At 37.3% G+C, this 15,267-nt stretch overlaps 1 pseudogene; it reads left to right on the top strand.

The window, feature by feature from the left end:
- The first annotated feature begins 1,303 nt into the window (after positions 1-1,303).
- Positions 1,304-2,028, top strand: LOC149551549 (mannose-1-phosphate guanylyltransferase 1 pseudogene; annotated as a pseudogene).
- Positions 2,029-15,267: the final 13,239 nt, after the last annotated feature.

Raw genomic sequence — 15,267 nt, 5'->3', positions numbered from 1 at the left:
TGGTCAAATATGAAGCTTTGGTCTTGGGTCTCAAGCTGGCTTTGGAATAGAAACTGACAACCCTAGAAGTTTATGGAGACTCCCAGTTAATCATCAATCAAGTTACTAATACTTATCAAACAAAAGATGAAAAATTGTTACCTTATAAACATATAGTTGATACATGTTATCAAAATTTCATTACCTACAAAATTTTGATTTAACATTCATTACTGTTTATCAATTCATTCATTTGCCAATGTTCATAGAAACAGGAAAAGTACATTACATTGATAAAATGAAAAAAATTCTTTATTTGTGTTAAACAATGAAAAATTTAAATTTGGAGTTTATACATTGAAGAATTAAAGAACATGTACTGAATGAAAAATTGATCAAAATCTCTCACACAATGCTGTGAGAGTAGCCTAGTATTCATTATTCTTGTGCAAATAAGGAACATATAAAAAGTAGAATAACTGATACAAATGAACATGCAAGAGTATAAGAGAAGGAACTAGCCATTGCCTGGGGGTATATGGCTGGTTTGAGTCCCCAGTCCCAAGGTTGCCTTGCTAGAATTGAGTTCTCCCTTTTTCCCCAAGCATCCAACTCCTGCAAATAGTGAAAGTGATGACAAGATTTTCAATTATGGGATTGGAGTTCATGTATACAGTGTGTTCTTTCTCAAGATTCTGGTGGAGAAGGTTTTCATGAATGGTTATTTGACTTGTCAATCATGCTAGGGGGTTGATGCTTTTGAGGATGAATATTTATGTTCCTTCAATGTGTTTAGAGTGTGGGAGGGGATGGAATTGTCGATGATGTCTTAAATGGTCAGAAGCACCAAAAAAATGAGAAATTTCAAGCTATGCCAATTGGCATTATTCCTACAAGGTCTGACAATTCACTAATATGGACTGTATTTGGTATTAGGGATCCTGTTACTGCAACTTTGGCAATTATCAAGGGACACATTGTGCCAATAGGTTTAATTGCAGCCCAAATGTAACAAAGTTGGTGCAATGCATATAGGTCATACAAGTTTTTATCATGGGTTCATGAGTGATGTGCTTGAACTCTCTGTCAATTACTAGAAATCTAGTCTTTTAAGATATTTCATTGTCAAGTTAATTAAGATTCTTCATTTGATATGTTACGAACGTTAGATTGGATACATACCAGAACTAGGAGAAACAATAAGCTTTGAGATCCAGGGGCGTTAAATAGAGTGTGAAGCCATGGATGGGATGAGGAAAAATCTAGAGCTTCTTAGATCTCTCAGTCTTCCCCAACGTTTCAAAGTTGAGAGAACCATTTTTAGAACTTAGGTCTTTCTAAAGTAGAGTTGTGCTAAAAGAGTAGCTATTTTTAGCTGAATTTTGTTATTTTCTTGTCCAAATTGTGATAACGAAGAGATCTGTGTGTTGAAGCCAACCGCTAGGCTACGTGATTTATTTTTTAGGTGTTTAGGAGATTAAGGTCATCATGAAGGCTCTCATATTGGTCAGTGGTTTTGGAACCCATCTGCGCCCCTTGACACTGAGTGTCCCCAAGCCTCTTGTGGACTTTGCAAATAAACCAATGATCTTGCACTAGATAGAAGCACTCAAAGCTACTGGTGTTGATGAAGTTGTACTAGCCATTAATTATTAGCCTGAGGTTATGCTAAGCTTCTTGAAGGACTTTGAATCAAAAAATTGGGATTAAAATTACGTGTTCTCAGGAAACTGAGCCCATGGGTACTGCAGAGCCTTTAGCCCTTACAAGAGACAAGCTAATAGATGGATCTGGAGCACCATTTTTTTTGTTTTGAATAGTGATGTCATTAGTGAATACCCATCAAAGAAAATGATTGAATTTTATACAAAACATGGAGAGGAAGAGTCTATTATGGTGACCAAGGTTGATGAACCATCCAAATATGGTGTTGTGGTCCTCGATGATGAGACAAGGTAGGTAGAGAGGTTTGTGGAGAAGCCCAAAATTTTTGTAGGTAACAAGATTAATGCAGGAATATACCTTTTGAACCCTAGTATTTTGGACTGAATCTCATTGAGCCTTACATATATTGAAAAGGATGTAGTTCCAAAGAAGTGGATATAAAGATAATACAGAGTAATGCCTTTGCCAAACAAGTTCAAAAAGACCAAAACGAAGTTCCATACAGTAAGCAGATATTGTTCGTGGTGACATTTTTATGTCTTCAAATAGCATGGAAGTTCCAACTATCAGCAAAAGGGAGCTTCAAAGTAAATCCAGATAATTTTCAAGGATTCAAAAGGAGAAAGATCATGAACAGTAGCAGCCATACCTCCAAAGCCAACCACTGTGCAGAGAAAGTCCAGTCCAAAAATGACACTTGTGAAAGAGCCATTGAATTTCTACCAAAACAACTGATGAAACCCTAGCCGCAGCTGATTTTTGAGCTCTTCAAAAGTTGCAATGTGAAATGAATGATTTTAGGGTTATATCTTGCCCTTAGTCAATTTTAATAACTTTTGGGGTCCGATTCATTATGTGGGTTTTTATTTCCCATATTTGTATGTTACGGGTTATGAGGGTTGTGTTTTTTAGTGTTTTAACACTTGTATGTTTTGCATCTTGTATGTAAAATAAAAATATATAATAGTGTTCTATAAACTATTTTATATTTTTATTAATGTGCAAACTTTTAAGCATGTATTCCTATAAAATTCACTGTGTTGCTATTTTTAGCATTTAGCATAAATGTGGCATGCCTAAATAATGGAAGGAATATAGGAATTTAGAGGTCATTTTTGACTTCATCATGGCAATTGAGAAGTCATTTATGAGCAGTTGGAGTGTTTTAGGGGCGATTTTGATGAGTTGTTGGGTTCTTTATGAGGTGGAGTAACTTTTCCCAAGTGGAGGACTTATTTTCATGAGTTATTGAGTCCTTGTTTTGAGGTTTTCTTTCTGCATACAACCCAAGGAGTTGGGCATTGTATATAGAGTTTGAAAAAAACTCATTTTAGGGAGTTCTGAGTTATGCAAAAACAACATTGAGTGATTTTTTTTAATCCTGAGTATTGTTATGCATTTTTCTGTAACTATTTTGGAGATAAGTTGAATATATGATAATCTTTTATAGGTTCATTGTGGGAGTTTCTTAAGCCTTTACTCTTTTTTTGTAATGTTGTGTAGTGTCTTTCTGATTTGATAGATTAATTTGTGAATTCAAAGGTTCTTTGTTAATCTGTCTCAGTTTCTGCCCTGTCACTGGACTGTATTTTGTCAGCAGGTCACTTTTTGTGTTTGTTTTATTTTCATCTTATTAAGTGAAAATTTCTATTTCCTTAATGAGTGAGAATCAAAACCTTAATGTGAAACATTGTTGTAGGCCAATATAAAGATTGAGTGCTTACTAGTGTGTTCCTATATATTGATGGTAAAAGATTGTTATTTGTCGAAACCTCTCTTTAAACATCTTTGGTGCATCACCCATTAGAAAATAGTTTATTTTTCATTTTGCAATCTTCCTTAACCCTTTTCTCAGTAAGAAAGTAGTGTTAGGAGAATTAATCAGGTGATTTCCATAGAGGAACCAGCTTAGAATCCAGAGGTTCAGCCATTGATAGGTTACCCACAACCTTTGGTTGTCCCAATGTCAAGGCCTAAATTTTCAAGTTTTTCTCGTAATTTGATAGGGTGCAAATTTAGGTGACAACAATACACTCAAGGCATGTTTTGTTCACATTACTTTTGAAAAAATTCCCAGAGAAAGGAATAGAGTAGCAAATGCTATGGCCACCTTGGCCTCCTTACTTTAGCTCCTAGAATAGCACGAGCGGTCTGAGTTCCTAGTGGAAGAGGTGGTTCAACCCGAGTGTACTCAACCTAATTCCCTTATCATTTGCCATCTAAATGCCCCTAATTCCCTTTGTTATAGTCCCATTATCACTTACCTCCATGATAATACCATTATCTCTAACATCTCACGTAACCAAAAATTAATTTTCATTTGCCAAGCCTCCCATTACACCTTGGTGGCTGATATGTTGTATAGGAAATGTCTTTACAGTACTTTATTTAGGTGTCTCGAAAAGGATGAGTCTAGAGTCACTCTACAAGAAGTCCATGTAGGGATTTGTGGTTCATACTCCAGTGGGTTCATATTAGCAAAGAAGATTCTTAGAATGGGCTATTTTTGGCCAACCATGGAAAAGGATTCTATTGACTTTGTCAAAACCTGCAAAAAATGTCAAATCCATAGTAACCTTGTTCACGTACTAGCCCAAGAGCTAAATCCTTTGGCCACATCATGGGCTTTTTATCAATGGGGTTTTGATTTGATTGGAGCCATCCATCTACCCTCCTTCAATGGGCATAAATGGATTATCACTGCCAACGAATACTTTACCAAGTGGGTTGAAGTGGCACCACTTGCCGACTCTACCAAAAAATAGCTTTTTTATTCTCAACCATATCATTTGTCAATTTGGCATACCTCATGCAATTCTCACAAATAACACCTTGTATTTTAAAAACCAAATAATTGATGAATTATGTGAAAAATTTTACATTATACACCATTCTTCATCAATTTATTATCCCCAAGGCAATGGCCAAGCAGAGGCTACCAACAAAACCATCATCAATATTCTCAAAAGAACCGTCAATGATACTGGTAGGGATTGGCATTTACAATTGAACCCTACCCTTTGGGCCTATAGGACGAGTGTTAGGACACCTACATGCATGACACCCTTCTCTTTGGTTTATGGTTGTGAAGCTATTCTCCCTTTAGAGGTTGAGATCCCATCCTTGAGAGTTACTCTTCAAGACATCCTATCAGATGAGGATTATAGAGTGGCCCCTCTAGAACAACTAGAGTTTTTAGAAGAACATTAGCATACAATGCATGAACATCTCAAAGTGTATTAGAATAGATTATCAAGGCTTTATAACAAAAAGGTCAAACCTCATGTTTTTCAGATTGGTGACCTAGTGCTCAAAGAAAACCCTAAGAACCAAGCAGCAAGGGAAAAGAAAGGAAAATGGGAGGCCAACTAGATTGGTCCGTACCTTATCACAGAATCCTTTGGGATTGGTACCTACAGACTTTTAGATTGTGATGGTACAGAATTAGCAGAACCTATCAATAGCATCCATCTCAAATGGTTTTATGTCTAAAAGCTTTGAGAAAAACATAAAAAATACCAAAAAATATCAAAACATATCAAAAATCTCAAAAAAACTAAAAAAATATTATAAAAAAATTGGTACAAGAGAAGTGAAAATGCCACTTTTGGTTTGAAAAGGAGCGAGAGATAGTGCTTTTGGACTTCCCTAAACAACACAAGTCCTTCAATGCTGAAAAAGAGTCAAGATAGTCCTCAAGCAACCATCTTTAAACACATTTTGCTTGTTTCAAGTACTACTAAATTAATTTCACACATACCCAATTGAGAAAACACTTGTGGGTTACAATTCTGAGGTCTTTTGGCATCAAATGTGGTTCATAGTAGCAAAAATAACCAATATGACAGCAATAGTAGAGCAAGGGAAATAGGGAATGCACATAGCAGTGGAAATAGCTAGTACGCTAGCAATAATGGGGAGCACAACAAATTCAGCAAAACAGGGAGACTAATTATGTATTGATATACAACAGACATGAATTGCAGAAAAATCAGTGCACATCTTTGCTACCCACCTTGACCAATGATCCCCCATCTTTATTTTAGCCCTCAGTCAACCCATTTGGCATCATAAACTCCCTTTATTGCCCCTTTAGATACTTCACATGGTCTTGGTTACCCCTGTATTCCACCAAATCTCGCTCACATCCTCCATTTCACCCCCACAATCCCAAAACTCATCCAAAATTGCCCAAAAATGCCAAAAGAACTCAAAAATTATCCAAAATAGCCAAAAAAAAATTCAAAAATTGTCCAAAATTATCAAAAAAATTCAAAAATTATCTAAAAATACCAAAAAGCATTCAAAACGGGGGGGAGGCAATTCTTGTCAACAACACCCCAAAATTCCTATCAATTCCTCAATTAGGCTATACAATAGGACATCAGATATTTGAACCCAACACGCCTTGTTGATATTAAGAAGAAGCGTGGTAATGTCTTTGTCTTGAAACATTTCGTGGGACTTTGGAAAATCTGGCACAATGCAGATTATGCAAGAGGTGCCCCATTTTCCTCCTATTGTTAGGAGCAACAATTCCCCATGAATCATTAGTCTTATTTAAGTTGTAGCGACCACGATTAGTCTAGCCTCCTTCGACATATATGTCAATGCTATCTTGAAAGCCCAGATATCTGTCAGACTCTTTCATGCTCACTCAAATAGAGGCATAGAATAAGTAAGCGTAAGCGTGTGACCTTAGCTCCCCCTTTTAGCAACTTTTTAGGCCCAAAGCGCCTTTTTAGGCCCCTCTAGTGCCTTTTTCAAGGCCCACACATCCTTTTCGGACCCCTTTAGCGCCTTTTAAGGCCCCTCTAGTGCCTTTTTCAAGGCCCACACATCCTTTTCGGACCCCTTTAACGCCTTTTAAGGCCCAAAGTGCCTTTTTAGGCCCCTCTAGTGCCTTTTTCAAGGCCCACGTGTCCTTTTTGAACCCCCTTTAGCACCTTTTTAGGCCCCTCTAGCACCTTTTTCAAGGCCCACATGTCCTTTTTGGACCTCTTAAGCACCTTTTTAGGCCCCTCTAGCACCTTTTTTTCAAAGCCCAAGTGTCATTTTTGGACCCCTCCAGCACCTTTTTAGGCCTAAAGCACCTTTTTTAAGGCCCTCAAATGCCTTTTTAAACCCCTCAAACAACTTTTTTGGCCCAAACGCCTTTTTATAGGTTGCCATTTTTCAAAGACCCCCGATGTCTTTTGGGCCTCCAACACACCTTTCTCAAGTCCACGTGCCTTTTTAAGGCCCTATTTCACCTACTTGAAACCCAAGTGTTCTCTTTTGGGCCCTAAATGCCTTTTCACAAGCCTTGAGAATGTCTGTCTCGTCACATACCTAGAGAAATGTCCCCCTATTGGCCTTACTATTGACTGTAATGGTTCTTCATATACACACAAACATTCTTGCTTACTAGTCACGATTATCTTCACTCTACGAATGGTATTGTTCCCATTTTGACAAGAGTTAAACCATTCCAACATTTATAAAAACACAAAAAACATTCAAATATTTACCAAACATCCCAAAAACATTTAAATATTCAAAAAACCACAAAAACGTCCAAATATATTTCAAAAATACCAAAAATATACATGACAATGCATTACAACCAACATTAGTTACCATGACAACAAACATAAACTTTTTATACTCCTACGATAGTATTAACTGTATTATATCCCAACAATGTCTAGTGGATTATTTATTTTTGGCCTCCCAGGGGTGGTGGCACAGCAGGGTGTCCGATCAATGGTGTCTCTTTTGGCCTAGCTCTAGATGAAGAAGCTCCTGGTATCAACTCCCTACATGTCCATATTGCTTCCATAGGAATAGGAAACCTTCTGTTGTATAATTGCATGTTTAATAGATGTGTAAATTCTTTATCTATAAACTACATCTCTCGCTAATCCTCATGCAGGAATACCTAATAATAACGTCCCATCCAATAAGCAGCTTCCAGATGTACCTTTGTCATTTGGTGCATTTCCACGAACACATTCTCCACCAACTTGCTTATCCCCTGTACAGTGATCACTCGTTGGGTCACATCCCACTCCTATTGCATTTGATCAGTCATCATTTGCCAACACTCCACATCTACTTTTGCCTCATCCAAATGCTATTGTAGTTGCCTCACCTTCCCCTCACTTAATGCTAACCACTCCTGCAACTTCAGCACGAAGGAGTTTTCCTTTTCAATTGCTTCCCTAAACGACTCAGACTGTGACTACAATAACACTAGCTCATTCTGTGTTCTCTCCAAACTCACTTGCGCCATCTTCATTGATTCTTGCAATTGTTGAGACCTTGATCATTCAGCTCACATTCTTGCATCGCTTCCCTCTACTCACACATGTTCCATGCGCAACTCCATCTCTAGTGATTGTACTTGTGCCCGCTCTGCATCTACCACCACCTACAATCATTTTGCCTCTATTTATGCCCCATCCTCTTGAGCCTTCTCCATCAACCCTTACAAAAATGTGACCTCCTAGTCTATATTCTCCACTTGCACTCTCTCTATAGCCAATAGTTTTTGTAGTCCTTCCATGTCCCGTGATGATTGATCATTGTCTCTTGCCTCTAGCTCTGGCTCTCCCATATTTACAATGCTTGTTCCCCCTTCTATTGAACCCTATCCCAGCATCTTGAGGCTAATCCACTACCGCATCCCATTCATTACTTCACCACCACTAACACCCCCCACATTCTTTGCAGTTTCTCCCATAGACTTTTTTGGAGATTTTATTTCCCCCACTTCCTCCTCTACTCCTGACATACTCTTTGTCTTCTTAGATGGACTATCCTCCACTTGCATCATTGGCTTGTCATTTGTCGCCCCCTACAACACCTGTTGTGCTACAGTCCTGAATAACATCATTAAAGATGATAAGGGAATTTCTTTTATCTCTATCCCCACCTCTTTGGGTTGCACTGGCCTTTGTCCTGGTTGGCTTGTCTCACCTAAACCCAAAGATAATGCTTGGAGTTTTGATTGATCCACCCACTCCTTGAAAGTTTTCCTAATGCATTTCATTCCTTGTCATTGCCTCATCCACCTTCCTTGGTTAGCATCACCCTCCTGCTATGACTAATCTAGTGAGCTCAACATACTTCCACTTGCACAATTCCCACAACTTCTCACTATTTCCAATAATTGTGTTCTACTCCTCACTTCACCTTGATTCATTATCATACTATTTACCTCCTTATAGCCATCATTCACCTGAGCCTTGTTCTATACTAGTCTTCCACGTATCCACTCTCTGCATCTTGCCGCACTAGTATCTAATACACTTGACTCTCAACTCTGACATTTAGTCACCCAAATTTTCACCGATGCACACCGACCACCAGATTCTGCTACTAAATCACTACTAACACATCCCATGCCTTCCCATCTACCTGGTACAACAAGTTACTCCCTGTAGACCTAAACAAAAAAAATAATGTGATACTATTGCACACAACTGGAAGCACACCTGGTTCACACATAATGGTTTTCTATGCTATCATGCGCTTTTAGTACCTTGATGATGTGCTTGCCTAGAGGTACCAGGATGAAGTCATGATATTTTGTTGGTTTTTCACTAATTAACTCCTGTGATCCTTTGGTTTCACACATTACTAGTGTCCACTTATAAGAGCCTCCTCTTAGATGGAACACCATGTGTACCTCAACCAATTTTGTGTGCTACCTTAGGTGAGGTCTTTTATCTAACATATGACTGGTTGGCATGTCTGTTTTATTATTTTGTGGCTATAGCTTCTGTTTCTTAGTGATTGTTATGTTTCTCTTGTACATTGTTCCTCTTTGTCGGTACTTCTCAATGTGACAAAGTATTCATATCACTATAGCTGAGCTAGTGGTAGTTGTAATTAGTCACTTTTATCACATGCTCTATGATGATAATTAGTTTGCATCTCTTTGAAAAAGCGATAGTTAGTTGCACTCATCTAGTTTGCATTTTTCATCTTGGGTTCCTTGCGAAACAAATGGTTGGCACATAATTAGGGTACAATTCACTAACATTAATTAGCAATTTCATGACTGGTTATAAACAAACTAGACATCAACATCAACATCAACCTCAAAGCGAGCTCTTGAGCACTCGATTATCATGGATTTTGTTTCTTCATCCCATCCATGCCAGCATTACATGTCATAAATTCACCATCAGATTGCACCATCTCATTTGCTGCCTTGTGTGGCTTTTGAATTGCAAACAATTTCATCTAACCACCTTCCATTTCATCTAATTCATTGCATCATCTTTTATCATCTTCCATCTCCTGCATTTCGCCATTTCATCCATTCATTTCGTGGCTTTTGAATCTCAAAAGTTGATTCTCACCTTAGAGCCTTTGAATCTCAAACAATTTCATTTCCTTCCATTTTTCACCTTCATTCACACCTCATGTGTCACGTCCCTTTTTATCATGTTCCCATTTATCTTTTTATCCCCTTTCATCCCACCCCTGCACTTCTACATTTCTTTCCATTTCATCATTCCATGTTATACTATCATATATCATTTTGTCCCTTGGACACTCCATTCCCTTTCACTACCCATCTCATTGCACTACATGTCATGTCATTTCATCTTCACTCCAATTACCTATTTCAATCCATTACATATCACACTTCATTTTATTTCATTTCATTCCCTATTTCAATCTATCACTTCCCACTTATCATTCCATTTCATTTCATTACATTTTCACTTATCATTCCATTTCATTACATTTTCACTACATTTCATATCATTTCATTCTATTACATTTTCATTTATCATTCCATTTTGTATTGTTTCATTCCATTACATTTTCATTTATCATTCCATTTCATTTTCTTTTCACATTTTCATTGCATTTCATTACATAATCCATTTCATTTTCCTTTCATATTCCATATCATTTCATTTTCATTTTGTATTCCATATCATTTCCTTTTCATTTCATAATCCATTTCATTTTCATTTCATTCCACTTCATTTCACTTCATTGCATTTTCATTTCATTTCATTAACTATCATGCCCCTACTTATTATCTCATTTCATTTCGTTTTCATCTGATTTCACTTCATTTCATATTCTGTTGCATTTTCATTTCATTGCTCATTGCATTTCATTACATAATCCATTCTATTTTCATTTCATATTCCATATCATTTCATTTTCATATTCCATATCATATCATTTCATATTACATTTTATTTCACCTCATTACCCATTTTATTTTCATTTCACTACATATTACATTTCAATTCACCTCATTGCATTTCATTTCATTTTCATTACTCATTTCATTGCATTTTCATTTCTCATTTCATTGCCTTATCATTACTCATTTCATCACATTTTCATTACTTTCCCTATTTCATTTTATTAAATCATGATTCACACATTTTTATCACATTTAATTTCATTACCAAGATATTCACGTCATTGCAATTCATTTCCCATTCCATTCCATTATATTGCATTACAAATCATTTTCATTACCTCATGTTGTACTTCATTGTATCACATCCTATTTTTCCATTTCATTCAAGTTCATTACACTACTCATTTCATTGCATTACATTACATATCATGTTATCACATCTCGTTTCATTTCATGTCATCACTTTCACATTACCGCATCACATTTTTATTACATCATCAGTAACCTACCATATTTTCTAAATCATGATCCATCTAAATTACTCATTCACATATATATACACACATCTACATCCACTACCACCATAATCATCAAATCAAAGAATCACATGATAGCATAAGTCCATGATATAACAAAGTGCATACATCTAAAACATCAATAAGCTCAGATATCTCATAAAGCAACACGACATTCAGACAGTCCATCCAAAGGCTACAATCACATGAACAATAGATAAAATGCATCAACACACACATCATATGATCATATGACATGAAAGAACATAAATCAAGGATCAACTAAGTACATCAATATAAATGTCCAATGAACATCATGTGAATAAACATACATAATGAAGATGGAGGCCACAGTACAATAATAAACACTCATCCCTATGAGGGTGCCTAATCTAATGGTCCCTACTCACTAAGGTCGTGCTTGCTCTATTACATCTATCGATGGTACAACCAGTCCAATCACAGCCATCTAACTCGAAGATGCCCCATCTATCCTCAGGTGTCATCACTGCTATGAATGTCTGTAAGGTACTCAACACCTCACCCATCTGAGCCTCTATGGCACTCATCCGAGCCTCCAAATTAGTCGATCCTCTAGACCTCTTCAACAATTGTACGTCTACTAGTACCTATGGCTGTGTACCTGGTGGATCTCTAATAGGCCCATGCACTTGTGGTCTCTGTTGGTGGACAAGCTATACATCCTCTATCAATCTCACCCTCATTTGCTCTATTGAATCATGCTGCCCAACCATCCCTCCTCTCACTCGTGCACCACCTTGGTTGTAGATACCTCTGACTCTCCCTACACCCACTGGTCCCTGCACTGGGCCTCATACCACTCCCCTCTATGGTAACACTATATCTACCTGACCTTGTCTCCCCTATGCTCTGCCCACTCTAAACCTGGCTCATCATCTCCCTCTGCCTCTACTTAGACCACCCTCATCATCATCATCCTCTCCCCCACTTGACAGCTCATTAATACCTAGCATCAGCTCAGCTGGATCTATATACCTAGGGAAGGGATGATCCCAAAACCAACATGCATAATCCCCCTCCATCATTGCATCCACTACCCCATCTCATAAGGCCCAAGGATTTGGTGTATCTATCATCTATAAAAAGGCCTCTAGAAAAGCCTCATACTTTAGTGTCAGCCCCTACACTGCTCTCTCTAACTGAACACAGGCATAATGTGCAGTCCCCTATGGCATGCGCTATTGCAAACCAAACTGCCCCACCACTCACCTGAAGCAAAACTGCTCTATCATAGATGGAATCTGACCAAGCAAATATCTCAGGCTAAAGAAATACAACATCTCATCATCATCCTCTACTCATGGCTTTGTAAACCTGTAAGGTCTCCATACAACCTCATCAATATCATCCAAAATCTGGTGCTAGTACTCTATCTTGCCCAAATGGGGCTGCATGATCGGACCAAAATAAGTATACATAAATGGTATGCCCTACGACCATTGTCATACACACTAGACATGTAATGGGTAGATGCTCCCATGTCCATACCTGTAACAAAATGACCCTTGCTAAAAATGACGAGGTCCCAAAATATACAACCTAATGCAAATCATGATACAAATGAGCCAATATACGTGTACAATGACAAGTTGGGAATCTCCATAGATGTGCAATTCAGTAATTCTCCATTCAAGATCCATTTTAATCCCATTTGGTAAGGCCTCATATTCTGCACTATTTTTTAGTACAAGGGAATACAAGTTTGTATGATTTTGGGATTGTGTAACCATGAGGTGAAATAAACAAGATGTCTGCCCCTACCCCATTATGTGTATGAGAACCATCAAAGAACATTTTCCAAGTTCTCTTAGTGATGTACATAATTGAGGCATCTAGAAAGTCAATCTGCATAGGTGTTGTATCTTCTAGTGGAAAATCAACCAATTGGTCAATTATGGCCTGCCCCTTGATAACTTTGCATTTAACATACTAAATGTCAAATTTTGAAAGAATCATCATCCATTTAGCCAGGCGGCTAGTAAGTGTAGCTTTCCTTAACAAGTATTTTAGGGGATTGATTTTAGCAATTAGGTGAGTTATGTATATGTCAACATATAATGTCTAAGTTTTTGAGAGGCAAAGATCACTGCAAAGCAAGCATTCTCAATGTTCTTGTAGTTCATCTCATAGGCAACCAAAGTGTGACTGATGTAGTATATGGCACGTTCTTTACTAGTCTCATCACCTTGTGCCAATAATGCTCCTAGAGATAAATCTATAGCTGAGATATACAATATCAAAGGTTTTCTCAAAATTGGAGGTTTAGCCAAGTATCCTTTGATCTGATCTAGGTTGTGTTAACAATCTTTGTTCCAGATACAAGTAGAGCCTTTATGCAAATTTTTGTTAAAAGATTGAGTCCTATCAGCCAATTGAGAATTGAATCTTCTAATTGATTGGAGACATCCCTAAAGAATTTTGAGTTGACTGGTATTTCTAGGGGGGGGGGGATTTCCATAATGCCTTGCACTTTTTTAGGATCTATCTCAATACCTTTTGATAAGATAATGTGGCCTAGCAATCTTCCAGATGTGACACGAAAGCCACACATTTTTGGATTTAGCCTAAGTTGAAATTATTCCATATGGTCCAATATCAAAATAAGGTTGTCAAGATGTGTGTCACATTTTTTAGATTTTTCTATTGTGTCATCAACATAATCTTCCATATTTTTATGCATCATATCGTGGAAGATGGTGATCATTTCTCATTGATAGGTAGTGCCAACATTTTTGAGCCCAAAGGGCATGACGTTTTGACAAAAGGTACCCCATTTACATGTGAGGCTATCTTTTCTTGATCAGTAGGAGCAATTTTAATTTGATTTTACCCAGAAAAACCATCCATTTAGGAGTGCATTTCATAACCCATCGTCATATCCACTATCATGTCTATGTTGGGTAGTAGAAAGTCATCCTTAAGGAATGCTTTGTTTAGTTCTCTAAAATCAATATAGACTCGAATGGATTTATCATGTTTAGACATAGGTATAATATTGGAAATCCACTATGCATAATCAATAGCTCTAATGAAGTTTGCACTCAAGAGTTTTTCCAACTCTTCTTTGACCAAGAGGGCTCCATGTGGATGCATCTTTCTCAGTTTTTGCTTAATAGGTTTTACGCCAAGAGAGATAGATAAATGATGCATAATTAGATCTATGTCAAGCCTTGGCATACTTGAGTAAGTCCGTGCGAAATTGATCTTCTTTTCTTGGAAGGACTTGGCAAAAATCTCTTATTCATTAGTTGAAAAAGATTGAGCCAAATGGATAATTGTAGGATATTCTTCTATACCCAAGTCGATAGGTTGTGTAGGTTTAATGAGAACCAAAGATCTTTCTAGAAAATAGCTTGGCAAAGTACCAAGTACCTCATCTATAGGCACCTCAAGGAGGTTTTCACTGTTGGATACGTCTTTATTTTACTTTTTTTAGGTCCAGATACAGTCACAAAGTGTTTTTCACCATCTGACCGCTTGTTTTTCTTTTAAGTTTGTGACTTGGGTACTTGATATTTGTTTCCATCATGTTAACCATAGGTTTTCTAGTTGAATAAGTTACGGGTTCAATGGCATTTAGGTAGAAAGTGATCTCATATTTGTTATGAAAAAATGATATTTTGAGTCTTTGATGTTGAATAGAACAATCTATGAGATCAGGGTGAATTAAGGGGAGAGAGATGTGGAAGCTTCAAGGTTATTGATACAGAAGGGAATCTAGATTAGGAATATTACTAGAGGGACCAATGTGGTCCACTAAAATAGGTTGTAAACCAAACTCATCTAACCCTACACTAGACTCTTCAACTACATTTCATTGGGTTACATAGGTGTGAATGACATCCAAGCCTAATTCACAAGATGCATCAGATAGACTTTCCCATTCATACTCACCAGAATTTG

This window comes from Cupressus sempervirens, chromosome 6, assembly GCF_028749045.1.
Source record: "Cupressus sempervirens isolate cs-2001-9-10 chromosome 6, ASM2874904v1, whole genome shotgun sequence".
Taxonomy (NCBI): Eukaryota; Viridiplantae; Streptophyta; class Pinopsida; order Cupressales; family Cupressaceae; genus Cupressus; species Cupressus sempervirens.
This window is presented reverse-complemented; position numbering and strand designations above follow the sequence as displayed.